At 42.6% G+C, this 27,890-nt stretch overlaps 1 protein-coding gene across 1 annotated transcript in view; it reads left to right on the forward strand.

Moving 5' to 3' along the window:
• Positions 1-27,890, forward strand: part of Kank1 (KN motif and ankyrin repeat domains 1) — a 180,147-nt gene that overhangs the window by 55,947 nt on the left and 96,310 nt on the right. Inside the window, exon 2 of the mRNA XM_013018406.1 lies at positions 5,456-5,580. The gene's annotated coding sequence lies outside the window, so the exon portion shown is untranslated. The remainder of the gene's footprint in view (positions 1-5,455; positions 5,581-27,890) is intronic.

Below are 27,890 nucleotides of genomic sequence, written 5' to 3' on the forward strand. Positions count from 1 at the left end.
TGGAGATAAGAGTTCCACAGACTACCTAGACTGGCTTTGAACCATGATCCTCAGATCTCAGCCTCCTGTGTAGCTAGGATTACAGAGTGAGACACTAGCGCCTGGCTCTTAGTGTCCTTTATTCTGCATGCCAGGCTGACTCGCTGATAAATAGCCCATGACATGGAACTCAGAAACATGTACGGATACTAGGTGTTAGCTTTCTTCCCTCACTCATGACTTTGCTCACTCTATTATGGATTTGAATTAAGGATGAACCTCAGCCCATATAAAGATCCCTGTATTTTTTAGAATCGACTTACCTTTGGTTGGAAGCTTCTACTTCTCTGGGGTAGCAGAATGTTCACCTTGGTTATTATTGAGCCTCTTTCCCACACCAGCCTTCCAGGGCAGCACCCAGGTGCCAGGACTTACTGCATGCCATGGTGTCAGGAAGACCTCTGAGATCTGGGGCTCACATGGTCTCTGCCTCTTTTGAGAGGCCCTGTTTGAGGCAGGGAGGAAGGGATGCTGATTCATAAGGAGTTCAAGCTCAGCACTTCGCCATTCTCCAAGAGCTCCTACAAACAAGGGGTGCAGACTGAGAGGAGGTCTGGCTGGCCCCCTGCTACTGGACCAACCTCGTTCTCTTCCAGGCTTCTCTTCTCCCGGTTGGGGGAAGTTGGTTTGATTCTCAGACCCTTGTCTCCTTGGGGAAGCCCACCATGGTTTCCCTGAAAGAAAGAAGCCTCCACTCACACGAATGAGGGAAGCTGAGAAATCAAAGCATTCTGTCACCAAGTCAATCGGGTCACAATCAAGTGCTGGCTGGAGCCAGGCTGTGTGTTGGGCTTTGCTTCCTACTTACCCCTAGCCAGATCCTCATGGCGAGGTGTCAAGTGGTGGTGAGGGGAGGGGGTAGGCAGTCAGGGGACATGGGAAGCTGTACCTGCTCCAAACCAGCAGGGAATTTGGATTTGAATTAGGGATGAGCTAACTATACAAACTAGAGATGCTTTTCTCCATTCTCCAGAGTCAGTGTGGAAACTAGTTTATTCTATAAACCCATCGCCCTCATATTTCTAAGCATCATCTACAAGTCTTCTGTGGAGTTGTAAAAGTACGAGTTTTGCTTTTTGGACAATGGATAATTTGGTGCTGTTAATCATCCTTCATAAAACCCATCTACGAAGCTCATATACACTGTGGGCCTTTGCTCTAGGAATTCTCAGCGACTAGATAAATGAGATGTATGCTGAAGCCAGTTTTAATTATGGGCTCCCACCTTCTGCCTCCTTCTGAAATGAAGGAAACCCCGATAGGAGGTAGCAAAAGTCCTTCCATAGCATGCCATTTGGGCAGCGGCATATTACAGGGTTCTGAGCATGCCTCTTCATCTGGAATTTCAGCACAGGTGCACATACATAAACTATTTATGAAGCAGAGTGTGCTTGGCCTTTGACAAAAGCGTGGGCTCGGGCGTGTGCCGTTACCACAGGCGTCACTAAGGTACAAGTGGCTGAAGTAGCTTTAAGGGTGTTTGGAAGGAAGGAAAGCAACTGTCATTGGGTTGAGCTTGGAATGACTGTTAAGTAACCTTGGCTCCCCAACAAAACTATTTTATCTTCCTATCAGAATGATACTACTAGTAAGACTATTTTAGAGGAAGGAGGAGGGTACAATGGAGACTTTTTTCCCCAATTTTTTGTTAATATTGTTGTTTTTTATTGTTTTTATTGTGTGGTACAGAGGGGTCACAGTTATATAAGTCAGGTAAAGAGCACATTTCTTTTTAGACAATGTCACTCCTTCCCTCGCTCTCTCTTTCCTATAAGTTGTATGGTTCATTTTCAACATAGTGTCTAGAGTATTTCTGCTGCATTTGTATACCCTTTGTCCCTCCATTTCTGTGTCCCCTCCTTGCCCTCCCAAAGCAGTTAAAACAAAAACAACAACAAAGAAATAAACCCTTTTGTTTCCATTTCCTGGAGCTCATTTGGATACATATTATTTTCTGTCATCAGATGGCATTGCACTTTTGTCTTCCTCTCCTAGGAAGCAATGGAGAAATTTAAAAGAATGGCTCTTGCAATAATAACCCAGGCTCATTGCTGGTGGAGGAGCAGCAGTAAGCTGTTCTCTGGATTAAGTCTACACAGCTCTATTGTGTCTAGACTGCTGGGGCTAGTCTTTTGGATTATTACCTCGCTTATTTGTAAAATGTAAATCTAATTATCATGTTACTATCTATGGATACTTATTCCCAAGGAAAGATAGTGCCTGCATGATTGACCTAACATTGCTTAGCAAATAGTGGGGTTCATTGTTATTTTGTTTTTATGGTGATTGTTTAACTCACCAAGTTCACTGCATTGTCTTTAATTGTCTTGAAATAGACCAGTGAGGCAGTGATGTTTCTATTTTAGAGGTAAATTGGGTGGGACCCCCATTGAGCAGCATGGATGACAAGAGTTTGGGTGCTATTCCACTAGATCAAGTATTTACCTCTGAATTTTTGTGTTAATGATCTTTTCTAAGCCTAATAGCCTTGACTTGGCTTTGTTCTCCATTGTTAAATGTTCCCAATTAACGTGTGGATTTCTCCCCATTATCAGGACATTAATAATATCCTCCAGGGGCTGGGAAGGTGGCTTAGTGGTAGAGTGCTTGCCTAGCATGCATGAAGCCCTGAGTTCAATTCCTCAGTACCACATAAACAGAAAACCCAAAAGTGGCACTGTAGCTTAAGTGGTAGAGTGCTAAAAGTGCAAAAGAAACTCAGGGACAGTGCCCAGGCCCTGAGTTCAAGCCCCAGGACTGGCAAGTAATAATAATAAAATCAGCAGTTTTCCTACTCTAGTATGAAAATAAAGGACCAAGTATGAAGGAGGCTCATATGTTGTAATCTTAGCTAAGTAGGAGACAGAGAAGGGAGAAACAGGGAAGATAGGGAGACTGTATGTCTAAAAACAAGATGAACATGGTATAGTACGTGGCTGGAATCCCAGCTAGGTGGGAAGCAGAAGGAGGAGGATTGTTCAAGCATGGGACTCTACCTGAAAAAGAAACTATGGCATTCAAACAGCTGAGGGTGTGGCTCAAGTGGTAGAGCGCTTGCTTAGCAAGCTTGAGGCCCTAAGTTCAAACCCCAATACAGCCAATAATAATAATATTTCCATTTTTACTGGCACATACAAATTGTACATGCCAGTGAGGTGAGGTAATATAATGTTTCAAGATAGGTGTATGTAGCTGGGCGCTGGTGGCTCACGCCTATAATCCTAGCTACTCAGGCTGAGATCTGAGGATCACGGTTCAAAGCCAACCCAGGCAGGAAAGTTTCTGAGACTCTTATCTATATTAAATCACTCAAGAACCTGGAAGTGACACTGCTCAAAGTGATAGAGCACTAGCCTTGAGCAAAAGAGCTCAAGTACAGTACCCAGGCCCTAAGTTCAAGCCCAAGGTCTGACAGAACAACAACAACAAAAACCCAAAACACAAAAAAACAAGATAAGTATTTGTTATATAGTGTTTAAATCAGATTAAACCTGTTTCCTCAAGTGTGTGTCACTTCTTATGTGTATTTTCTAGTAAAGGAATAAAGCCTGTTAGTTGCAGGGGGAAAAAATGGTAGAAGCTGAATTCTGGTGTCTCATGCCTATAATCCAAGCTATTCAGGAGGCTGAGATCAGAAGGTTAATGGCTCAAAGCCAGCCAAGCAGAAAAGACCATAAGATTTCATCTCCAAAATAACCAGCAAAATGCTGAACAGGAGTCATGATCACTCTGGCTAAACAAGCAATCATAGTCCTTGCATTTCAACCCTGATACTGGGGCTGAGACATTAGTAGAATTGGTCTAAAAAGAATTGGCTTGTAAAATCTTACTCTATTCACCGTGAAAAGCTTACTTCAAATACTGGGGCAGTAGTGTTACAGGAGGTTAGTGAGAGGTACAATGTGTGGGAGCTTGGCGTCGCTGGGGCCGCAGATACAAGCTGGGCCTCCGGAGAGAACAAGAGAGCCCATATCTCATTATATGGTGCCGACCTAGGGCAGACAAGTGTGTGTTCTTTGGCAAATGGTCAGGCTAATCTGACTAGAGCAAAAGGTGCCTCTTGGAAACTGGCAGAACTGAGTAATGCTAGATCTCAGAAAGTCTGAAAATCAACGGAAAGAACAGTTGATATTTGATCACTGCAATGAGGGTTTGGATACAAAAGAAAGCAGGGTTTGGTTTTTTGTAGGCAGTAGGGCTTAAACTCAGGGCCTGGGCCCTGTCCCTGAGCTCTTTTGCTCAAGGTTAGCGCTCTGCCACCGAATCACAGGCCACTTTGGGTTTTCTGGTGGTTAATTGGAGATAAGTCTCATGGCTTTTCCTACCTGGGAGAAAGCTGGGTTTGCGAGTTCCCATCTGGAGCACCCTAGATTTGATATTGTCTGTAAAATGGAAGGGAAATGGCTTATGTTGGTGAATTTCTGCCATGTGTTCTCAGAGGCACAAGATCTTGCTGTTTTTACTCTCACAGCAACCTTAGAGACAGGATTCTCAGTTTATATACCATCCACCTGGGTTTGCCCAGGGAGACCAGAGAATACAATGTTACAAATATGCTTTCCAAGAACCATTGGCATCACCATGATAAACACGGAAATAAAGGATTATCTCAGCAAGGCAAAATAGGGCCTACCACCAACCAAAACTCTGGCATGTGGAGCAGGAAGGCTGCTCCTCTATCCCTAGTTCAGCAGGCCCCGCCCCCTCTTCTTGGATTGATTGAGTTCTTGTTCACATAGTGCCTCAGGCCCCACCCCTCTTCTCGGATTGGTTGAGTTCTGGTTCACAATCTGCTCGTGATTGGCTAGTGCGAATAGGCTGAAATGTATTTACTTGAGGTGACTTTGAAATAATATTAACAATACACAAGTAATCTCAAAATATACCGCACCCTCTGCTCTGTCTAGAACAATCTGAGGTGTGTCTTAATTCCATCTCAAAAAGAAACCCATTTAAGACAAAACCTTATGTTTCAAAAACCCTTCCTTATCCCTAAGCAGTTCCACTTTTCCTTTACAAGAGCCGAGCCACTAGGTCAAAGCAGGGACTTTTAAGCAACAGAGTTTGATAGAAAAGACAACTTTTCCTCACAAATAGGACGATGGTCTAATGTGAAGATTGGGTGGTATGCATAAGGTGACTTGGGCTGTGAAGGATCAAATGTTATTCTGGGAAATGACAGTGGGTTGCTAAAAAAAAAAAAAAAAGGAATACAGGCAATTAGCTTTTACCTAAAACAGACACTGTTTTATTCTGGCCTGCCTGGCCTGGCCTCTAAGAAGAAAAGTGGCCAAGCTGTGCTTTGATTTCCAAAATGCTTGTCTGTCTCTGATAATGGCTTCCCTTCTGCAGTGTGTCTCAGGAAAGGAGTGTAGACCATCACATTCCCCTCAACAAGATTCCTTTTTGCTTTCAGAATGACTGGCACTCTACGGGAATACAGCAAGACTATTCAGTTACTTCCATCTGTTGACCACACGAGGAAATTGTCCACGGAGCTGAAATACTTACTGCAGTGATTTCTGACCATACACAATTAAGGTAATATGTGTGCTTTCACCCTTCACCATCATGAAGTTGTGGTGTTTGCCTCCTTTAATTTTGATTTCAAAGATATGCATCCATTCTCTTCCCCTACTTTTTTTTTTTTTTTCACTCAGGGTGACCTGAATCTGCAAAGATATAAGAGTGCAGAAAAGACTTTTACGAGGTGAAATTAGAGTTGTTTGTTTTTTACTCTGAAGAATGAAGATAGGATGTATTACTCTTCAGATTAAATCCATAAAAGTAGTTTGTTTCCATAAACACAATATGCATAGTCTAGATGACAGTAGGAAACTTTTTTTTGGGTGGGGTCCGGTTGTGGGGCCTGAACTCTGGGCCTGGGCGCTGTCCCTCAGCTCTTCAGCTCAAGGCTAGTGCTCTACCACTTGAGCCACAGCGCCACTTCTGGCTTTTTTTTCTTTTTGCTTATGTGGTGCTGAGGAATCGAACCCAGGGCCTCAGGCATGCAAGGCAAGCGCTCTACCACTGAGCCACCTTCCCAGTCCCAGTAGGAAACTTTAATAGATCAAAGGGGGGGGGGTCTTTTTTTTAGGTCACTTGATAGTTTTTGATAGTTAAATATTGCTGCTGTCTTTTTTCAAACAAAGTCTTAACAAAAAAGCAGATACTTTAAAAGAACAAAATGGTTTCTTTCTCCACTTCCAGAAAGAATTAATGTTTAAATTTCACTGCATTATTTTTCTTGGTTTTGTAGTTTGTGTAGGATGTGTGTGCATGTATAATAATTTACTGCATTTTTTTTTACAAATGATTACTATCACATGCATACCGTCTCTGGCTCTGTACCAGTCACTTTATATATGTTACTTTATTAATTCACTTAGCCCTTTTGAAGTTGGTATTTCGACCCCCCGTTTGCATAGGAGAAAAACTAAAAATCAGAAAAATTAAATGATTTGCCATGCTCACACAGCTAGTAAACCCACTGAGAACGTGAACTTGTCAGACACTGAATTCCACATCAATAAATTATTATATTCTTTTTTTCATTAACAAAATACTAATTCCCTTTTTAAAACTGCATTATCATTTTACATGACGACATAATGTTTATAGATATGCCAGGACTGGATTCTCTTTTTTTTTTTGGTCCAGTCATGGGGCCTGAACTCTGGGCCTGGGCGCTGTCCCTCAGCTCTTCAGCTCAAGGCTAGTGCTCTACCACTTGAGCCACAGCGCCACTTCTGGCTTTTTTTATTTTTGCTTTTGTGGTGCTGAGGAATCGAACCCAGGGCCTCAGGCATGCAAGGCAAGCGCTCTACCACTGGGCCAACTTACCAGCCCCCAGGACTGGTTTCTCTACCCTGTCTTTTATCACTGACATTTCCAGTGCTTCTCTGTACTTCTTTAAACTTGCCTTGTGGGCATCCATGCTTATTTCTCTAGGATGAATTGCTACCACAACTGGCATTGCTGGGTCAATAGGACTCTAGCTCACGGGTTTCTATGCATTCTGCTATGTGGTACCACGGGACAGAGAAGTGTCTGTTGGTTCTTAGCTCCAAGTGGCGTCTGGAATTAGCCATCTCAATAATGATGTTATTTGTTTTGAAAGAGTTTCCATGTTCTTGATCAGATCCACATTATTCCCTGCCACCCATACACTGGTGGCTATAACCTCTTCACGTGTTTTTCTCTATCCATCTCAAACCCACTAAAGAAGCTGTGAGACCATGTGTAAGGGCATGGGTTCTAGAATGAGATGCCCAAGTTCCAATCATGTCTGCGCTGCTGTGCCTCAGTTTCTCTAGCAGTAAGATGGAGATATATAATAATGAAACCTCTCATATGGTACTTGTTGGTACAGGATCTTTCATTTCTGGCTACTACTATCTTCCAGAAGTCTGTGCTCATGTAATTAAACAGCAGAAGGTAGGCTTGTTTGGAATGAAATATGATTATTCCCATAATGGATGAAATGGGATCCTATAGAAGTCATAGCAGACTCTAAAATGTGGACAATGTAATAGTGTTAACTGACCAACCTCAAGACCACAGTAGCTAACCTTGCCTACGGCCAGGTCAAGGTCAACAGAGGGAGCATAAGACAGGAATAGCAAGGATGTCAGAGAGCTTTATGGCTCCCAGGGCTGTTTCCCACACACAGCCTCATTTGATCCTCACACTGAACCTGTGAGGGAGGTGGAGCAGATGCTATTAATCTGGTTTTACAGAGGAGGAAATTGACATGGAGGATTAAGGGCTTGCTCACTTTATGGTCACGGAAATGGCCATTGGCAGAGGTGTGGGTGTGATCTGGGCTTTCCACTATCCTCACTCCTGATGCTTTGTTAGTATAATGATGAGGTATAGCTTTGCCAGGTCCAGAGATTGTGCTGGGAAAGAAAGAGCAAAAGGAAATGCTACATGGCAGGTGCAGCAGAATTGGACAAGGACACTTGGTCAAAATAAAACTGAATGGGTGGGAAAATTATACAGAAAGGAGAGACACTATGAGTCTAGAATCTCAGTGCTCATGGGGCTTAGAAAGTGATCAAAGGAAGAGGACTTCATTTGTTAAGTTGATATAATTCCTATGTGACCCTGCAGTCCATGTATATAATATACAGTAATCAGATGGAGGTATTGGTCACCTTAAACATTTCTTTGTATTGGGAGCACTCAAAAATCCATTTCTGAGCAGGCTGGGATGTAATTCAGCGGCAAAGTGCTTGTCTAGCAAGTGCGATGTTCTAGGTTCGATCTCCAGTACCAAAAAAGAAAAGACAATTTTGTTTTTAAATCAATGCTTGAGATAGGAAGAATGCTTTCTCTAAGCCAGGAGGGAAGAAAAAGCTGGAGAATACAGACCCGTGTGTTAGGGGTAGAAAGGAACATTGGGAAGGCTGCAGAGTTAGTGCCTTTAGTAGAAGTCCTAAACAGAGAAAGAAGAAAACATTTGTAGAGAGGTAGAGCATCGATTTGGGTCTTAGACCTAGAAAGGGGAACTCTTTCAGCACATCTGTCGCAGAAGTGGTCCAGGAATTTAGAGACAGCTGTCAGAGGTCTCTGCTGTGACTCAGGAGACAGTGCCCAGGTGTTGTTCCCTGGGCTCCACTGGACGGATCTGTGACACAGCAGCTCCTGTCTGGAAGGGGGCCAACAGTGTGTTGGCCAGATATTTGCAGCATGAGGATATTTTGGCACGAGACAGGCACAAGGGCCAGATCAGGAAGGGGAGACTGGTAGGCTGCCTGTGTAAGGATGGCTGGGACGGGGCAAGGGGGCAGGTTGTTAAGTTTCCTCTGTGGCAATGCTATTTTCCACCTATGGATGTACAGATGGGGGCAGGGTCAGTGGATTGATAGTCCTCAGTGTTTAGTCCTAAAAGCTTTTGTTGAGTCAGGCAGTAAAAGTGGGAAGACACTGGAGGTTTCCTGGGCAGATAAGTGAGATTTTTTTTTTTGTTTCCATGTGCATTTTATGATAGGCTAGTTTTTTTTTTCATTTTTGCCTAAGAACTTTGCTTATTGTGACAAGTAGGGCATATTGGCTGTAGGAAAAATGAAAGCTGTAGCAATAAGGAAAGAGACCCATTAAAAATGCATAAGTACACGATGTTCAAATTACCACTCTTAATATTCTTCCGTATATATTTTCTATGCATAATTGCCTGAATAAGATTTTTTTTTAGTACAAAAATATAACACCTGCCTTTAATGTTGACAGATTGTAAACTTCTTCCCATATGAATAGCTACAACTGTGTGATTTTTTTTTTTTCTCTTCTGTTCCTGGGGCTTGAACTCAGAGCCTGGACTGTCCTGGATCTTTTTTTGTGCTCAAGATTAGCATTCTACCCTTTGAGCCACAGCTCCCCTTCTGGCTTTTTGTGGTTAATTGGAGAATTCCCTGCTGGGCTGGCTTCCTGTTACAGGCATGAGCCACGTGGGCCCAGCTACTGTGTAATTTTTAAAGCTTGTTGGAAGCTGGGTTGTAGTGGCTCACACCTGTAATCCTAGTTACCTAGGATGAGATCTGGAGAATTGTGGTTTGAAGCTAACCCAGGCAGAAAAGTCTGTGAGACTCTAACTAACCAGCTAAAAGCAAGGCTAGTTGCACGGCATGGTAGACTGCCAGCCTCCAGTCAGTAAACCAGTCATGAGATCCCCAATTCTAACTCCAAGGGAAAAATAAAAGAAAGGTGAATGAATATTTTATTCTAAGATTGTACTGTTTTTATAATACATCTCTCCTTGGATATCTATGCTAGCCTCTAAGATATTTTTATTATAAAATCAGGAAATACTTTTTAGTGTATATTACTTGAAATCTGAACCTGTTTAAACTCTTCCTTCAATATGCAAGATGTTTCTTTTCCCATACATGCAACAGCATGCAAGATTGAACCTCAATACTGGGAAGGAAGGAAGGAAAGAAGGAAGAAAGAAAGGAAGTGAGGGAGGGAAGGAGAGAGGGAAAGGAAGGAGTAGATTCAAGGGAGAACTCAAATAGTGTAATTCTTGGGAGGGAAAAACTAGGAAAGAGCAAGGGAAGGAATGCCATTGTCCAAAAAGAAATGTTCTCTTTACCTGACTTATGTAACTGTAACCCCTCTGTACATCATCTTTATAATAACAACAAACATATAACAATTTTTAAAAATAGTATAATTCCTTAGAAAGACAAAGTCAACATTTAACCAACTAAAGTACCACGAAGTGGATATTTGAAAGGGATGGGGCAAAGTGTTGAGTTTTATGGACAGATGAACTTTTCTCATATGCTACTTCTATTTCTTCTATTGTAGATTTTTGTATTCTTCCTCCCGGGCCTATTTCTCTAGAGGTCCATTTGCTTTTTTATGTTTCTAATTTACAAGTTTAAATTTTAAAACATCGTTTTTAAAGATACTTAAAAAAAAATTGCTTTCGTAGTTCTTGACCTTGAAAGAGGCCTTTTACCTTTGCGCTAGCAATTGGTGACCTGTGATTTGGGTGTGTGAACACTGATGAGAAAATGAGGTGGTGGCATCTGATTCCCCTGGGGGAGGGGGGCAGCCCTCCCCCTCACATAGCAGAGTACCGCATTCATTTAGGTGTGACCCATCCCAGCGCTCCCCTGTCTGCACAGGATCCAGCTGTGCCTGCCCTCCAGCTCCACCTCTTGTTACTCAGCCCTTGAACACTGTGTTCCAGTCCTTAGCCTCCCCGTCAGTTCAGGGAACGGGCTAACCTCTTCTGACCCCAGGGTTCTGCACGTGCTCTTTCTTTGATTGGGATGAGGGTGTGGGTGTGTTACTCAGACACACACACACACACACACACACACACACACACACAGTGGAAGCTGACTTGCTACTTTCCTCGCTGGTGAACTTGGAGTCCTCTTCACGATGAGGGTATGGGTGTGCACTCAGACACACACACACACACACAGTGGAAGCTGACTCGCTACTTTCCTCGCTGGTGAACTTGGAGTCCTCTTCATAATGGTACCTCTCTCAGGGTAGGGCAGAGGAAGGGGGTTAGTTGTACAGAGCTGTGCACACGAGCCCCAGCTGCTGTTGCTTCTGAGTGTCCTGAAGGCTTTCTCTGCAGGTCTGCCTTGGGGTGCTTTCCTGAGACATTCACTTCTCATGGTCTTCATGCCTTTTTCCCTTTGAGTGCTTAGTGGCATGCAGCTATGGTTCTTTTTTTACTTTTTTAAATGGTTACTATAAAGGTGTGGCACAGAGAGGTAATAATTATATAAGTCAGGGAAAGAGCGTATTTCTTTTTGGACAGTGTCATCCCTTCCCTCCAGTTATAGTTCTTATTCACTTGTTTTTATCCCTGGTTTTCCCCAGCCTATAACTCAGAGCAGTGGGTATAGTGTGTATAGAAGGAGTGAAGTAAGAGCAACATGCCAGCCACGCGATTGCTCAGAAATAATTTTCCTACTTTTTCTTACCACAGTTTTCTGCTTTCTTTTCATATTTGTAAATACGTTGTATTTGAATCTTAGCTTGACGTATGATTTGAGATAGAAATTGAAATTAATTTTTCCCCAAGTGAGTAGCCAATCACTATTTTTGCAATTTATTCCTCTCCCACCCCCGCCCCACGGTATAGGATTTGAACTAGAGCCTTGTGCTAGCTCTCTCAGCAGATACTCTACTACATGCCCATAATCCCTGTTCCAACCTTTCCCCCCTTTAGCTATAATACAAATAACTAAATATTAGTCTGGGGCTGTCCTAAATCTCATGGTAGCTGGGATTACAGGCATCCACCAACCCCATACCTGACTTATTTTTTGAGATTTCCCCCCCCCCCCCCGCTATGTTTACAGTGCAGTCTTCTTCACCGCTGCTTCAGGAGTAATCATGCCTGACCTAATTTTTCAGCAGAGGCTGACACAAGTTAGTCCTTGGGGACTGTGACATTGATTTCCATTTATGTATTCTCCCTAGTTAATCTCCTCTACCAAACGTCAGTACAGAAACTATTCATAAACTTGAGCCCAATTCCTGGTGAGCATATTGACCCATTGTCTCAAGAGATAATCCTGGGGTCATCCACCTGGGCCTTGGCGTCTAAGAGCACAGACAGCTGACCACTGGCTCAGTCTCTAATTGCTGCTTACCATGCTAGGTATTGTAGACAATGCTGTTTTCAATAATTCTGCCTACCATTTATTTTCTAAGTCACTGGAACTGAAAACATCAGCCACCTAATGACTGAAGGACTTTTTCCTTCAGACATTTCTCGCCCCTAGCTGTGGAACAGCATTGTGTTGGTAACCATGTGCCATGAGTATTTGATTTGGAAAATATTGCCTACTGTCCTCCATATTTTAACTTTTACTATTAAGGTGGGTGGCAAAAGTAATACATGTCCTTAGGGTTGGAGGCGTGGCTCCTTTGGTAGATCACCAGCCAAGGTGCAAAAGCAACAGGTATCAAGTTTGAGTCTCTGTCGAGGACCTAAAAAAGAAAAGAAAAAGTAATATAGATCCATTGCTAAATACATTCCACCTCCTGATGTCCTTCCTTAATTACAATCGATGCCTGCGTTCTTGTATATTCTTTTGAAACTTCCCACATCTGTGGGGATTTTGCACACATGCTCACACATACACTCACACACTTATATACATACACTGTTATACACTTCTACACACACATTCTCTCTCTCTCTCTCTCACACACACACACACACAAACTGACACAAACTCCTACCTATGTTCTCGCATGGTTTTCAAGATAGCCTCAAACTCACTTTCTTCTTGACATCAGTGGTGGCTTGGAAAACACTCGAAGCCTTTGTTTCTTGGCTGGCAGCCTCGGAGAGAAGCCACCAACGGATGTGTTCCCAGGGCTTTAAAACATCAAACTCCTTGGTTTTTGCATCTCACTAGATGGAGTCTTCTAGAGGGCAGGGGGCCTCTGGGGCACATTCTGGAATGTGGTATAATCTGATCATGACTCTTAGCTCACTACAGAGGGGAAAAAAGGAGGGGGGGCACTTGTACCGGAAGTGGGTGGGTGGGAAAGGGGTGCTGCCGGTAGGTGAACATTGGCTAGAATGTGTTCACTGGCTTCACATAGTTTGATTTCTGAGCAGATTGGGTGCTGTCAGGTCATACAATTTCTCCTCCTTTTGTCTCTGGTGGTTCTTCTCTGGGTTTTCTTGCTCCTTGAGAATGAAAGCCAAGTGTGGGGTAAGTGAGATTGGAGGATGAATGACCCCTGGCCGTGCCCTTCACACTGGCTTTCCAAAGTGTTCACTTGAGTGCTCTGGGCTCTGATGGATGGTGCTGCAGCCCAGAGATTTGTAAGGTCCGGGGAGTTGGGCAGATTGCACTTGTTGGGGGGCATTTCCCAGTGCCTACCTTATTACACTAAGAGGCAAGTTTCATCGCTGAAAAGGACAATTTACGGCAATGGGCTTATCTCCTTGTTTTAGCTCTTTATGTTTTTCTGCCTCTTAATAAACGGTGAAGTCACAAAGCAATTAAATCACAGTGTAGTTTTCTGGCAGGAAGTGTGGAAAAGGCTAACTAGGGGGAAAAGGCTAACATGATTGACAGAGGCTGGCTGGAGATTTACATTGAGATTAACTCGTTCTTCAAAACTTTATTCATTTTTCTGGTGGGAATTAGGGAGTAAATCATCAGCCTGGAGGATGGATGATTAAAATGTCGGAGTTATGATTTCTTTTTGGACTTTATAAGTCTCTAAATCCTCCACCTAAACCATAGAATTTGCATTTCAAGATGGAAACCAGCCCTGCCCAACGATTAAAGTTAGCCAGAAGTACTCCTAGATATTAAATTGTTAAGTTGGTTTGTGATTGTGGAATATTTGGAGATACCATGAAACGGAGAATTTATGATTGTTTTTAAAATTTCTCTAAACTTTGATCCAAAACTATGGAAAAATTTGAATACTAAATGGTTGAGTGGTGTTTTGATGGTTAGTTTCTAGAATGCTTAAAAATAGCATGACTAATTTTTAATAATGACACAGAACTAAAGAGAAGTTTTTCTTTAAACTGCCCTTCATCATCTTGTCCTTCTGTAACATAGAAATGGTTTCTTTTATGGGTGAGTTACTCTCTATTGATAGTGACTTCTTACCAAACAAAAAAATTTTTAAAAGTAGAGATATGTGATTATTTCATATCACCCTTCCTTTGTGCAAAATAATTTGTTTTGCCAGTTCTAGGGCTTGAACTCGGGCCTGGGCATTGTCCCTGAGCTGCTTTTGCTCAAGTCTAGAGCTCTACCACTTGAGCCACAGCGCTATGTCCAGCTTTTTCTGTTTATGTGGTGCTGAGGAATCAAACCAAGGGCTTCATGCATGCAAGGCAAGCACTCTACCACTGAGCCACATAACTTGGTTTTAAGATGTTTGAAAAACTGCCTTTTCAATCTGCCAAGCTGTTTTCCAAAGTGGTTAGAACATTTTTATTCTCCCATGCAATGTACAAAGTTCTTCTGTGCACCCTTGAATACTTATTTTCCTTAAAAAATTATGGTAATTATCTTTGTGGCTACTACATATTATTTTGTTGTAGCTTTTATTTATATTTCTGTAATGACTCCTGGCATTTATCATTTTTTCATGTGATTATTATTTGCATATTTCCTTTAGAGAAATACTAATATCCAAGTCCTTACCTCACTTAAAAATTGTCAGTCTTTTTACTACTGATGGCTTTTTTAGATTTTTTTTTTTTACCAGTACCAAGGAGAAACTTGTGCTTTTTTTTTTTGCATATGTCTGGGCCTTTACCACTTGAATCATGCCTTCAGCCCATCATTTTTCCGGTTAGAGAGGGGAGTCCCCCAGACTTTTGCCTATGAGTCTGGCTTTAAATCATAAACTCCAGATCTCAGCCTCCTGAACAGCGAAGGTGACAGGCACGAACCACCAGTGCCTGGCTCATCGCTGCGTTTTAATAGTTCCCTGAGTGCGCTTTGAAGCTGGGAAGTGTGAATACTTTAGCTCTGTTCTCTTTTTCTGAACTTTTCAACTTTCAGTATGGTTTTGGAGCCCTTGCAATAGTTCTGTATGGATCTCTCTCTTTTTTTCTGTTAGAATTGTGATAGATCTGTCTATTTCAGGCTTCCCATGGTAGCTGGGATGACTAAAAATGTACCACTATATCTAGCTTGCTTGCTTGCTTGCTTCCTTCCTTCCTTCCCTCTCTCCCTCCCTCCCTTCCTTCTTCCTTCCTCTCTTTCTTCCTTTCCTTTCCTTTCCTTTCTTTTTCTATTGTGGTGGAATCTTGAAGAATTTCTGCCTGGGTTGATCTGGAACCATAGGAGCATCTCATTGAGTAAGTCTTGAGAACAAGGGAAAACAGAAAGGTATATCCAATTCACTTTATTCCTATACTATATGACAATGGGTATCACTGAAATAGAAAGTCCACAGTGAAGGGCTTGGGGCCTGGCAAACAGGGCATTTAAACTGAATCATTGGCCCATCTTAACAGTGCTGGCTGAAAGAGCCCGTGGCTGTAGCATATATGTGCATCTTGCTCCTCCCTCTCCCCCCACCCCCTATTCTCTCCCTACCTCCAACATACCTTCCAGTGTCCCTCCACACCTTGCTGGCATTCACTCTCTAGCCTTGGAATTTAGGCTGAAAGAGTTCTTGCTTGCTGACAGATTCAGTGAACACCCAGTCTTCTCTCCTTTGGCATCCTCCAAGAAGGATCACAAGAGGAATTTGCCCTCTGTACTCTGATCTTGTGTATGCCTGATCCTCAAGTCTGACACTTTTCTGTGTTATGAGCAGAGAAGAAGCCTTTGCATGATGCCACCAAGGAAAGAAAGCCACGTGGGAAGGAGAACCAAAAATAACCACAGTTGTTTTCCTCTTCCATTTGTTTTAGAAAGCTTTTGAGGCAGGCCCGGTGGCTCATGCCTTTCATCCCAGCTACTTAGGTGGAGAGATAAAGAGCACAGTTCAAGGCCAACCTGAACAAAAGGTTAACAAGACTCCCCTCCCATCTCAACAGACAAGCTAGAGGTAGTAGGTCATATCTGTAATCTCTGTTAAACATAAGGCCTTGGTTAGAGGAGCACAATCTGAGGCTGGCTTCAGGCAAACGCACAAGACCTAATCGAACAATTTACCTAGCATGAGAAAGCACAGTGGATGCAGGGACATATTTTGACACTTTGCACATACTTTATTCCTCTTCAAATGTTGCTCATGGACTTCAATAGCAATTGGTGAATAATTCCTTATAGTATTTAACTACTTTTTTTTGTTCTATAGATGTGTGTGTGTGTGTGTGTGTGTGTGTATTAGTGTAAAGATACTGTACAGAGGGGTTACAGTTACATGAGCAAGGTAATGAGTCCATTTCTTATCGAGCATTGTTAGCCCCTCCTTTATTTTTCTCCTACCAATACTTTACTACTTACTGCACTATCTAATAGTGATTTCATATCTCCCTCTTTTCTTGTATATTAAGTGGAATCTTGTACGGAAGAGTGGGCCCTTCTCATCCATTCATTCATTTCTATCCATGACTATTAGTATAGGTAGTTGTTTTTATTCTGTGGGTTTGCTGTGGTTTGGCTGGTGTGTTCTCCAGTGTGTGGCGCTCTTGAGAGGTGAAGGGATGATGAATTTCATGGCTGAGTTCTTGCTGAATGTGCTGTTAGGAAGGTCACGGGGGAGGGGAGGTAGCCGGTGCCTGTGAAGGTTATATCTAGTTTCTGGAGCCTTCATGTTTTTTCCTTCTGCTTCTGCTGTCATGACAGTGTCCATATGAGGTTATTTCCACATTCTTCTCCTCACTCCTACACTTTAATTTGGGTGGGATTAGGTGTCTGTATCATGTAATCCTGACCAATACAGTCTGGTGTCCAAGTGTTTGCAATTCAGACATGGTTGGCTGACCTGGACCTGCAGATGTGTAAATTGTCTTTGTAGCAGGGAGAGGTCTTAGCTTAAAGTAGCCTGATCACGGATCATTGAGTGGTCTCTCAGACATTTCTGTGTCTGGTCTATAATTTGAAAGTTAGTATTGCCTGATGACTCTGATTCTGCAGGGAAACATTGCATCTACTTTTGGCATTTCTTTATTCTTAGCAACTCCTACCTCAATCCAAAGAATTTCTTTATCTTCTTTGAGTTCTGAAACAGAAAAAAAAAAGTATTTTACTTAGGGTCTACCAATAATTAATAGAACTAGTTGTTGAATTGTTTTCAACATTATTTTGACCTTGATGGTGTGTGTGTGTGTGTGTGTGTGTGTGTGTGTGTGAACTCTGGAGTTTTGTTTCTTTCCTGTGGATGGAAACGTCAGGTTGTGGATTGGTAGGCTGTTAGATTAAACGGTAGAATAAGTACAACACTGAACACTGCGCACAAGTCACTTTTAACTACTTTGACCTTTATTGTGAATGACCTTGACTTTACCCTGTCCCCAAGTGACATTGCACAAGAGTTGGATTTAGAAAACACAATGATGTAGTTGGTTATTTTTCCAGATAAAATACTGTAACACCACCCCCTATTTATCATTTGTCCTTTCTGAATCTCAGCTGTGAGCCCTTGGCTGTGTATATAGGTCAGGATCAGTGTTTGTTTGGTTTTTTTTTTGTTGTTGTTAGAAAAAAGTTTTAAGAAAAGAGGAGAGTGGATTTTCATCAGGCCACAATTAAAAACCTGTGTTACAGGTTCTGCAAAAGTGGGGGCAGAGGTGTTAGGCTTAAGACAGGGATTTTGCTCTGATGGATAATTTGGAACTGAAAGGATTTACCTAATTTGTGTAGTCTGAAAGTTCCTTCTTGGGCTCAATAGAGATAAAGTGTGGATCATAAACCCAACAATCACAATGTATTTAAACATGAAGAAAAAAATCACCTCTTCTCTGGAATAAGAGCAGAGGGAAAAATGTCTTTGAAGCAAAGTCTCAGATAGTTAGCTTAAAAATTAAGAGGAGATTTGGTCCTATGGTTCACACCTATAATCCCAGCTACTTACGAGGCTGAGATCTGAGGATTATAGTTTGAAGCCAGCTGGGGCAGGAACATTTGTGAGACTCATATCTTCATTAAACTACCAAAAAAGCCAGAAGTGGAAGTGTGGCTCAAGTTGCAGACTTGAATGGAGAAATGCTCAGGGTCAGGCCCAGGCCCTGAGTTCAAGACCCAAGACTGGTACTTGCACACATGCATGCGCGCACACACACACACACACACATACATACACACACTAAAAGGAACTCAAGTTTTTATGTGTTTGGGTCTAGCAACTGCATTCTAATTCTATGAGTTTTCATGGTCATTCTTTTACAGTTGGTCTTAGACTGCTAACTAGTAATGTGTTGTTAAGGTCATTCCAAATGCCAGGGTGATTAATCTTGGCCTAACCTAATCCACTTGGCAACAGATGTCTGTTCTGTTGGTACCGCTCCTGGGGCCTGTTGCTTCTTGTGCAGAACCTTGCTTCCACATAGTTACAGCACCAGCAGCACATACCTGCACACATGCCTCACCTAGCGCAGGAGCCCATCCCTGCTCTGTTCCCTCTGCCATGGGTGGAGTGCTAGAACCTTCCAGAGCTACCCAGACCCTTCTAGAGCTACCCAGACCCTTCTAATCACTTCCTTCCCTTCTTTTCCCAACTTACTGTGCTAGGAAGAAATAGGGTGGAATGGCAAGGATTGTGGACAAGGAAGAAGTGACAGAAGTGAATGTATACACTGAGCACGTGCAAGCACCTTAGCAAACTCTGTTCTTAGTTCTTTTGTCTGCTTGTCTATTTATGGCATTTGGATTTTGTGCATGTGTGTGTGTGATAATGTACATGCGTGTACTATATCCAACACTGTGGGGTCTTTGAAGACAAGAATAAAAGCTGTGTCAAATTTATAACAATAATACCTTTATTTGATATACATCACATTCTACAAAAAATAAGCCAATTTTTCTTAATAAGTGGGGTTTTTTTTTGTTTTTTTGCCAGTCGCAATGGCCCTGGGCGCTGTCCCTCACCTCTTCAGCTCAAGGCTAGTGCTCTACCACTTGAGCCACAGAGACACTTCCAGCTTTTTCTGCTTATGTGGTACTCATGCATGCAAGGCAAGCACTCTACCACTGAGCCACCTTCCCAGCCCAGTGTGTATTTTCTTAAAGAACTAAAAGAAGTAATTTCTAAAAATCTCTACTGGCCTGTGTGTGTATGTGTATGTATGTATGTATGTATGTATAATATGTATTGTACCGACAGTAAGGCGGTTCGAACCCAGGGCCTCATGTTCTTTCCCTTTCCCTTGTTTTTGTTCAAGGCTGTTGCTTTATCATTTGAGTCAAAGTTCCATTTTCAGCTTCTTGCTGGTTAAATAGAAGTAAGTCTTAATGACATTTCTGAACACCTAGGATTATAGGCAGGGGCCATCAACTCCCTGTTTCTGGCCAGTATTTTAGATGGGAAAAAAAGAAAAGTGATCATTTTAGAGCACAAAGCTGGTTAACGTGAGGGCATTTGCACTTTGACCCTTCAGGGTAGCTGCTGTTCACAAAGGTGGACCCATCTATAGCCTCTTCTGACGGAAGAGTGCAGACCTCTCCCAGGCTAATTCGGTCAGTTTGTTTTTCGTCCAGCCAATGGGCTAACGTGAGTTGAAAATTTGTTGACAAAGATTGTCAGTTAGGAGGGTGTGGTGCATGAACCACACCTGAGGAGCCACCTCGGTGAAGCCAACTCATAAAGTTACTTAAGAGCCTCCACCCGAGTTGATGTCCCGATTGTAGCCAAGGGAGGTGAATTGAGCCAGTGTTAAGACCGAGTGGGATGTCAGTGGCAATAGGCATAATAGATGCATTCAGAAGCAGTCCTTCAATACAGCATGTTCTTGGATAGACGCATGGGAAATGATACAAGCGCATGTACTCACGCCTCATGGAAGCTACGCCTTCTGCCTTGCCCGCCTGCCCACTAGGACTTGAGCATTTAAGCATTTAAACTGCCCATTGAGACTTGAGCATCCACCTATGTTGAGAATCCCAAGAGGGAAAATTTGCCCCTAATCCTTTAGAGTTGGGAGAAGGAGAAAGAGAGAGAGAGAGAGAGAGAGAGAGCACCAGCGCCAGCCGTGGTATAAAACCACAAATAGCAAGGAGTTAGCTTTGACTAGTAAAACTTACCATGTTATTAAACTGATTATTATGGTGGCCACTAAGTATTTTAATTTAAGGAGCATGTGATCTGTTTATTGCTTAGACGTTGAATGGATTTGTTTTTTTTTTATTCTTTGATGAGTCCTTAAACTAAATTGCTAGATACCACAGTCTATTTTAGATAGATTCAATAGATATTGATCTTGCTGACATATGTTTGCCTGACATATATATTTACTGGTACTTTTCCATTTCCTTTAGTGGACTTCATTAATATTTAGGAATGCGCAGACACTGGTGGCTTACACCCATAATTTTACTCAAGAAGCTGAGATATAAGGATGACGGTTCCAAGTCAGCCCAAAAAGGAAAATCCATGAGACTCTTAACTCCAACTAATTACCAAAAAGCCAGAAGTGGCACTGTGGCTCAAGTGGTAGAGCACTAGCATTGAGCAAAAAGCTCAGCGACAGCACCCAAGTCCTGAGTTCAAGTCCAGGACTGGCACATGTGTATCCACACATGTGCACATACATATTAAGAAAGCTTATAAACTCCAATGAAATTTAAAAAAAATTAACTACAAATAAAAGAAGGTTTGATCAATATCTTGTTAACTACGGCAAAGTAAATTTTCCCTGGACCTGAAGTTAGCATATATTTTACATATATTTGTTAAACTCAACAAAGTATTTTTGAGTTACCTACGTACTGTAATTAGGCAAATGTTTTACCTTATTTGTGTATTTAGTTTATGTTTCACTTATGTGACTTAATTTTCACTTGGGAGACTGCATTTACATAAGGTGTCAGAATTTTCCACTCCATAATAAAGCCTTACAATTATAATGATACTTAATATTTGATGATATTAATGTACCATCATTTATGAACCACTTTTAACAATATACAGCCTGTCTAACTTTTTGGCACTTTAGATAATCACTATAGTGAAACCTTCAGTAATTTATTTCCTTGGGATAAATTGATAAGAATAATTAGGTCACAGGAGTGAATCTTTATTATTGTTATTATTATTTTATTAGTTGTGATACTTGAACTCAGGGCCTGGGTACTGTCCTGAGCTCTTTTGCTCAAGGTTAGTGCTGTACCACTTTGGGCCACTGTACCACTTCCGGTTTTCTGATGGTTGATTGGAGATAAGAGTCTCATGGACTTTTCTGACTGGGCTGGCTTTGAACCACAACTCTCAGATCTCAGCCTCCTAAGTAGCTAGGATTGCAGGCCTGAGCCTGCCCAGCTTAGATAAACTTTTCTATTGATCAAAACTCTGTAAACTATAATAATGATATAAAATTATCCCAACCAGCTAGAACAATTTATATGCCTCTATAAGATTGAAAAGTCCTCATTCTCACCGCAAAGTGAATGATGATACATCCTTAGGTGAGTACTACATAGACAGTAGACTAAGAAAAGATGGTGCTGAGATATGGAAAGGTTCTCAGATGTAGTGATAGTGTGTTGTATGGTTAACAAGGAAAAGAAACTAAGGAATCATTAAGCTGTGTGGCTTTAAGTATGGAATCTAGTCTACTCTTCTAACATAAGGTAAAAGTGTTCAGTGTTAGGTTTAGTATAGCAGCTAGTCAGGCAAGTTAAGGGATATACACACCCCTCTAGAGATGGATACTACTAGTGGGCCAGCCTTTTCTGAGCTTACTGATTACTGATGGAAAGTCCTTGTAGCTAAGAGAGGAATTGTCTATCCCAGACTCCTCCGGAGGGATGGTGGTCCTTTGGCAGGCTGAACTTGAGGCAGCTTTTCTGACCTGTCTGTCTGAATCCTGAGTATTTTGAGATTTGCTGTCAGGGTCTAGTGGATCCACAGGTAGAACTCAACTTTGGTCTCTTCCATTTTTCCTGCGATTTGTGGCTGAACAAAAGGAAAAAAGGCCTGGATAGAAGACTATGGTTTACAAGCAGTTCACAACTTCCAGGAGCCAATAGAAGATGAGTAGTGTTCTCTTGTTTGTTGCTGACAATGAAGCATTTTGAATTCTTTGTTTCTGAAGGGGCAGGGTCTGTCACCTGGCCTGATTAGCCCCAGGTGTCTGTTGTATAGCCCTCATTTCCATCCTCACATCCAGGGGGAAGGTAGCTTTACATGTGTGATGGAGTTTTGCCTTTAGAGGTGCTATCAGCTCCCTGAATTCTGTTTGCTAGCCTTGGTGCCCAGCCCACAGCCTTCCACTAACAACAACAGGCCTGGTAGAGTGGCTCATGTGGTAGAGTGCCTGCTTAGAAAGGGTGAGGTCATGAGTTCAAAACCCAGGACCATAAGAATAAATTAAAAAACAAACACTTTTATCTGTTAGATGCACCAATTAGAATCTGGGGCTTGGGGTGGACAGGCCAATGAAAGAATATTTTTTAGAAAAGTCACAGACTATTTTCACTGGATGAAATCTAGTAGACACACAGATGCTGTGTCTTAAATTCTGATTTGTAAATTTGAGCTGCCCAACTTTATCACCGAGATTCTGTCTAGAAAGAGCATGGGAAGAAGTGGAGGTCTCACAGCAATGGCTGAACTTGGAATTAAAACCTCAAGACTGGAGTGGGGATGTAGCTCAATGGCTGAGTGTCTGCCTAGCAAGCCAGAGGCCCTAAGTGTAATCTCCGTACCATACACCAAACAACAACCAACTTACAAGACCCTTGCCTTCTATCTTTCATGCTCTTAAGATGTTCTTAGCACTTCTTCTCAGCACAGATTGCAACTTCTAGAAAAAGAAGCCTCTGAGGAAGTTATGTTTTACATCCCTTAATAATAATAATAATAATAACATTGAGACCGCATCCATTCATTACATAGGAGTATGTGTAAAATTTGGAACCTTGGATGTTAATTAGCTGACCTTTGAATGACACCACTGTGCAGTTTCCCAAGCCTGTTCGATCACTTATCTTCCCAGATGTATTTCAATTCTCTTTGTCACCTTGATCATCAAACTCATGTATACATGCCTAGGCCCATAAAATTGCAATGTTTTCAAATAAAAATCAGCTTCCAGTTGCATAATGGCCACACCTGTTACCCAGAGCACCTCCCACGCCCACCTGCCTCACTCCTACCATGTGCCTGGCTAATGGGAACTATCAGTTGCTTTGCACTTTTGGCAAATGGAGAGACCATGCTGAGCCAAGTGCAGCAGGCAGCAGTTCTCAGGTGCAGGATTGAGAATGTGATTTTTGGAATCTGTGTAGTTCCCTCCCATCCCCCCCCCCAATATCCAATTGCCAGAGATAAGGAAGAGAATTCCAATGCAATGCATCAAGATGTCCCAGTGATGAACTGACTGGACACATTATCTAAACCCTGGTTGGAAGCAGTTCAGCAGCCCTAGGCCCCCTTAGATAAGAGAGGTGCTTGCCGAGTGGCGATAAGGTAGCTCTAGTCCAGAGTGTCTGTGAGGGAATGCCCAGCATTTCATCGCTGTTGCTGGAAGCCATCTTGCGCTACCTTTGGAAAAACTTTTATATTTAAAGGGGGGGGAAGCTTTTCTTTTTTGGGGGGAGCAGGGTGGGGAATAGGAAAATCCCAGGGCTTGAACTCAGAGCCTGGATGCGATCCTAGAGCTTTTTTGCTTAAGGCTAGTACTCTACCACAGTTCTGTTTCTAGCTTTTTGGTGGTTATTTGGAGATGAGAGTCTCACAGACTTTCTTGCCTAGGCTGGTTTTGAACTGTGACCCTCAGGTATTAGCTTGATGAACAGCAAGGATTACAGGCATGAGCTACTGGCACACAGCAAGAAAAAGCTTTTTGGTAAAACAATCAAACACTGATTTGGAACCCACGGATCAACTGTGTAGGAATGACCAAGTACAGAAACAGTGAGATACTGGGTATGAAGTGGAAAAAAAAAAAAAGAAAGAGAAACAGTCTCCAGCTGAAGAACCTGTAGAGACGGAAGCCAGACATCCCAGGGAGCCATACTGAATGTGAAAAACATGAAAATTAGGAGCAAGGAGCATCTTTCTGATAGGGACGCCAGTTGAAGGCCCAGGCAGAACAGCAGCAGCCCTTCTAATGGATAAATAACAAGAAGACAGAGACCCTGAAAGTCATCACTGTTCTCATATCTACAATCCCAGTCGCCATATTTATAACCCATATATGGTTACACCCTCTGGAGCCCATCTGGTCTTAGTCGTAGGTAGCCATGTACTTGCTCTTGTTACAGGAACAATTTATAGTGGCAGAAGACAAAGCTCTTGGGACAGAGAGAAGATGGGAAGGAAAGGAGGAGAAAAAATACGGATAGCATGTGGTGTGTGAGGGCTGGGAAACATGCCCCAACAGGCCACTCGCTTGCTGGCAAGACAAACAAGGACTTGTGACCAGATATGTATTAACAGGGTCTTTAAGATTAACTAGGCCACTGACTCAGGAGAAGCACAAGCCGTCACCCTCCAGGGTTAAGTTGGGCCCTCAGCAGCACACTGATTGGCAGTGTGGGGAATGGCTGTAACTTGCTGGACAGGCGACAGGAGTTCAGTCCTTTATAGAAAAGTAGAGTTTCCTTGTTTGATCTGATTGTGTTCCCTGTGGAAGTTTGCTCATTCCCACTCAAAATAATCCCCACTCAAAAACTTGTTTGTTTGTCAGTTCTAGGGCTTGAACTCAGGGCCTGGGCCCTGTCCCTGAGCTTCTTTTGCTCAAGGCTAGCCCTCTACCACTTGAGCCACAGTGCCACTTCCGGCATTTGGTGTTTGTGTGGCGCTGAGGAACCAAACCCAGGGCTTCATGCATGCTAGGCAAGCACTCTACCACTGAGCCACCTTCCCAGCCCTCAAAACCTTTTTCTATATTAAACCTTTTTTTTTCTTCTCAATATACAGTATTTAATACCTTAAAGGAGAATAACAATAATAATAATAGTAATAATACTTCCTGAAGTCTATTTGAAAATGTCCACATGAAATGTTACGTTTTTGTGACTTCCATGGCAAGAAGGGCTGTGTTCACTAGATGGCAGTATTAGCAGCCTTTTGGGGACTTCAGTGTGATCTTGACTTTCTCAAGTACTGAAAAGGCAGAGAAGTAGGAAAATCATTTAGTGGCACATATAGGATTTCATGTCTAAACCTTACTTAGAGGAGGATTTTCTCCCCCACCCCTCCCCTTACCCCTTCCCTCCCTCCACATCATGAGACATCTATAAATTCCTCAGTGCATGCTCAGTTATGACCTGGAGCCCACAGCCGTGTGACCTGTCAGGAAGTGAGGTGGCTTTCTCTGTTTCTGTCAGATCTTTTCCTCATTTCTGTCTTTGAGGACAGATTGCATACTCATTCAGCTCTATTTTTGTTTTAAATTGTATTAAGTACTTATACAAAGGGGTTATAATTACATTAGTCAGGTTGTAAGTACAAGACATCTTTCTCTTTTTTTTTAAATTATTCTTTCAGGAATTATACAAAGGAGTTGCCATTTAACAAAGCGGTTTATGAATGTAATAAATCGTCATCATTCTCACCCTTTTCACATTCTCACCCATCCCTCCCCTACCCACCTTTCTGTGTCAGTCCCAGGGCTTGAACTCAGGGCTTGGGCACTGTCCCTTAGTTTTTTGGCTTCAAGTTAGTGCTCTACCACTTGAGCCACAGCCCCACTTCCAGCTTTTTGATGATTACTTGGAGATGAGAGTTTTACAGACTTTTCTTCCTGGGGTGGCTTTGAACCGCAAACCTCAGATATCAGCCTCCTGCATAGCTAGGATTACAGGCATAAGCCACCAGTGCCTGGCTTTAAAATAACCTTATCATGTAGTTCTTCTTAGACCCTGTTATTACATGTTTCACTGGAAATCTCATCAGGGCAGTTCATTCTTTGACCTACCTCCCCCTTCCTTTTTTAACCAGTGTTCATTGAAAGTTATGACCATTTATTATTTATTATGTGAATTTTAGTATCATTTTCCTGAGATCTATAAGGAATCTTTTATTGTATTTTAATGGAAACTGTTAGCAGACACTCTGGGGAAGAATTGTATGTTGGTTGTTTTCTTCTACCTGCCTCTCATGTTTTTCCCTGTGCAGACATCCCTTTTATTCTTAGAAAAGTTTCATCTGGCCGGGCGCTGGTGGCTCACGCCTGTAATCCTAGCTATTCAGGAGACTGAGATCTGGGGATTGCAGTTCAAAGCCAGCCTGGGCAGGAAAGTCTGTGAGACTTATCCCCAATTAACACCAGAAAACTGGAAGTGGTACTGTGGCTCAAGTGGTAGAGCACTAGCCTTGAGCTGAAGAGCTCAGGGACAAGGCCCAGGCCCAGAGTTCAAGCCCCATGAACGACAAAAAAAAAATTTCATAAGAGCTGAGTGCCAGTGGTTCATGCCTGAACTCCTAGCTACTTGGGAGTAGAGACTGGGAGGATCACAGTTCAAGGCTGGCTTGGGCAGGAAAGTTATCAAGAGACCCTCTCAACCAATAGCTGACTGAGATTGGGAAGATTCACATTCTAGGGCAGGAAAGTCTGAGAGACTCTGTCTCAATAGAAGGAGCTGGGCATGATGGTACACATTTGTCATCCCAGCTTTGTAGGAAGTAAATAGGGAGATTACAGTCCAGATGTACACATGGACCCTGTCTTAAAAAAAAAATAACAGTAAATATCAGGGATTGGGGATGTAGCTCAGAGGAAGAGCAATTGCCTATAAGACTCTGAGTTTGGTCTTCAACACCCCAGAATAAGAATGAGGAGGAGGAGGAGGAGGAGGAGTGAAGAATCAGCACAAATATTGTCCAGAGGCATTGCTCAAATAGTAGAGTGCCAGTCTAGCAGGAGTCACTGAGTTCAAACCCCAGTATCTCAATAAGAGGAGAAAGCTGAGTCCTCTCTCACTTTCTTTTCTCATTGATTAGACTGAAGGAAAAGCCAACCCAACCAACCAACTTTGAGCTTATTAAGAGCTGGAGTTAAGGGTTTCCCCTTGTTCTCAAGGCGCTTAGCATGGTGCACCATTGTACATCCTCCAGGTAAAGACTCGTTAGTTGGCTGTTTTTGGTGTGCTTCTCTCTGGTTGGTCCTTGATTGGTGCTTCTGGATACAATGTATCTACAGCATTTCACCTATGCCCTTGGATGTTTAAAGACAGAAAGGTAGTGGGAGAAGAGATATCAAGTGCACCTGACCTAACTCAACACCCATGAAGAATGAAAGAAAGCAGGGAAAACAGTGACTGAATCCAGGTGGGAAATGCTGGCCTCCTTCTCATCCTTGAGATCCCACGTCAGACCAGTGGACACACTTGTTCACACCTGAGTGACTGCCAGGGCCCTGTCCAGGCAAGCCTCGTCAGGCAGGACAGCCTCAGGAAAGTCTCTCCCATTAGGGATCGGCGGGGACTACTCTTCAGCCCTCAAACCAGTGCTCCCTCCCCACCCAGCATCCACCCAGCGCCACACCCTGACTGACTCCCCATAAAGAAATGTTGTTGAATGCTAACACGTACCAGTCAACACCCAACATCATACAACGTCCAACTTTAGGTAAACAGGGTAATTGGATTGCATTACTAGGCTTTTCACTTATTTTGTTGGACTTTGTTTTGGCGGTGCTGGAGTTTGAACTCAGGTGCTTGTATGTACCACTTGAGCTCCAGACTTCACCAGACTTCACTCTTCCTCCTCATCCCTAGATATACCTTGAGGATTGAATAGAAGCCAGTTTTGGTAGTCAGTGA

The sequence above is a fragment of the Dipodomys ordii genome, unplaced genomic scaffold (genome assembly GCF_000151885.1).
Source record: "Dipodomys ordii isolate 6190 unplaced genomic scaffold, Dord_2.0 Scaffold40, whole genome shotgun sequence".
Classification (NCBI taxonomy): Eukaryota; Metazoa; Chordata; class Mammalia; order Rodentia; family Heteromyidae; genus Dipodomys; species Dipodomys ordii.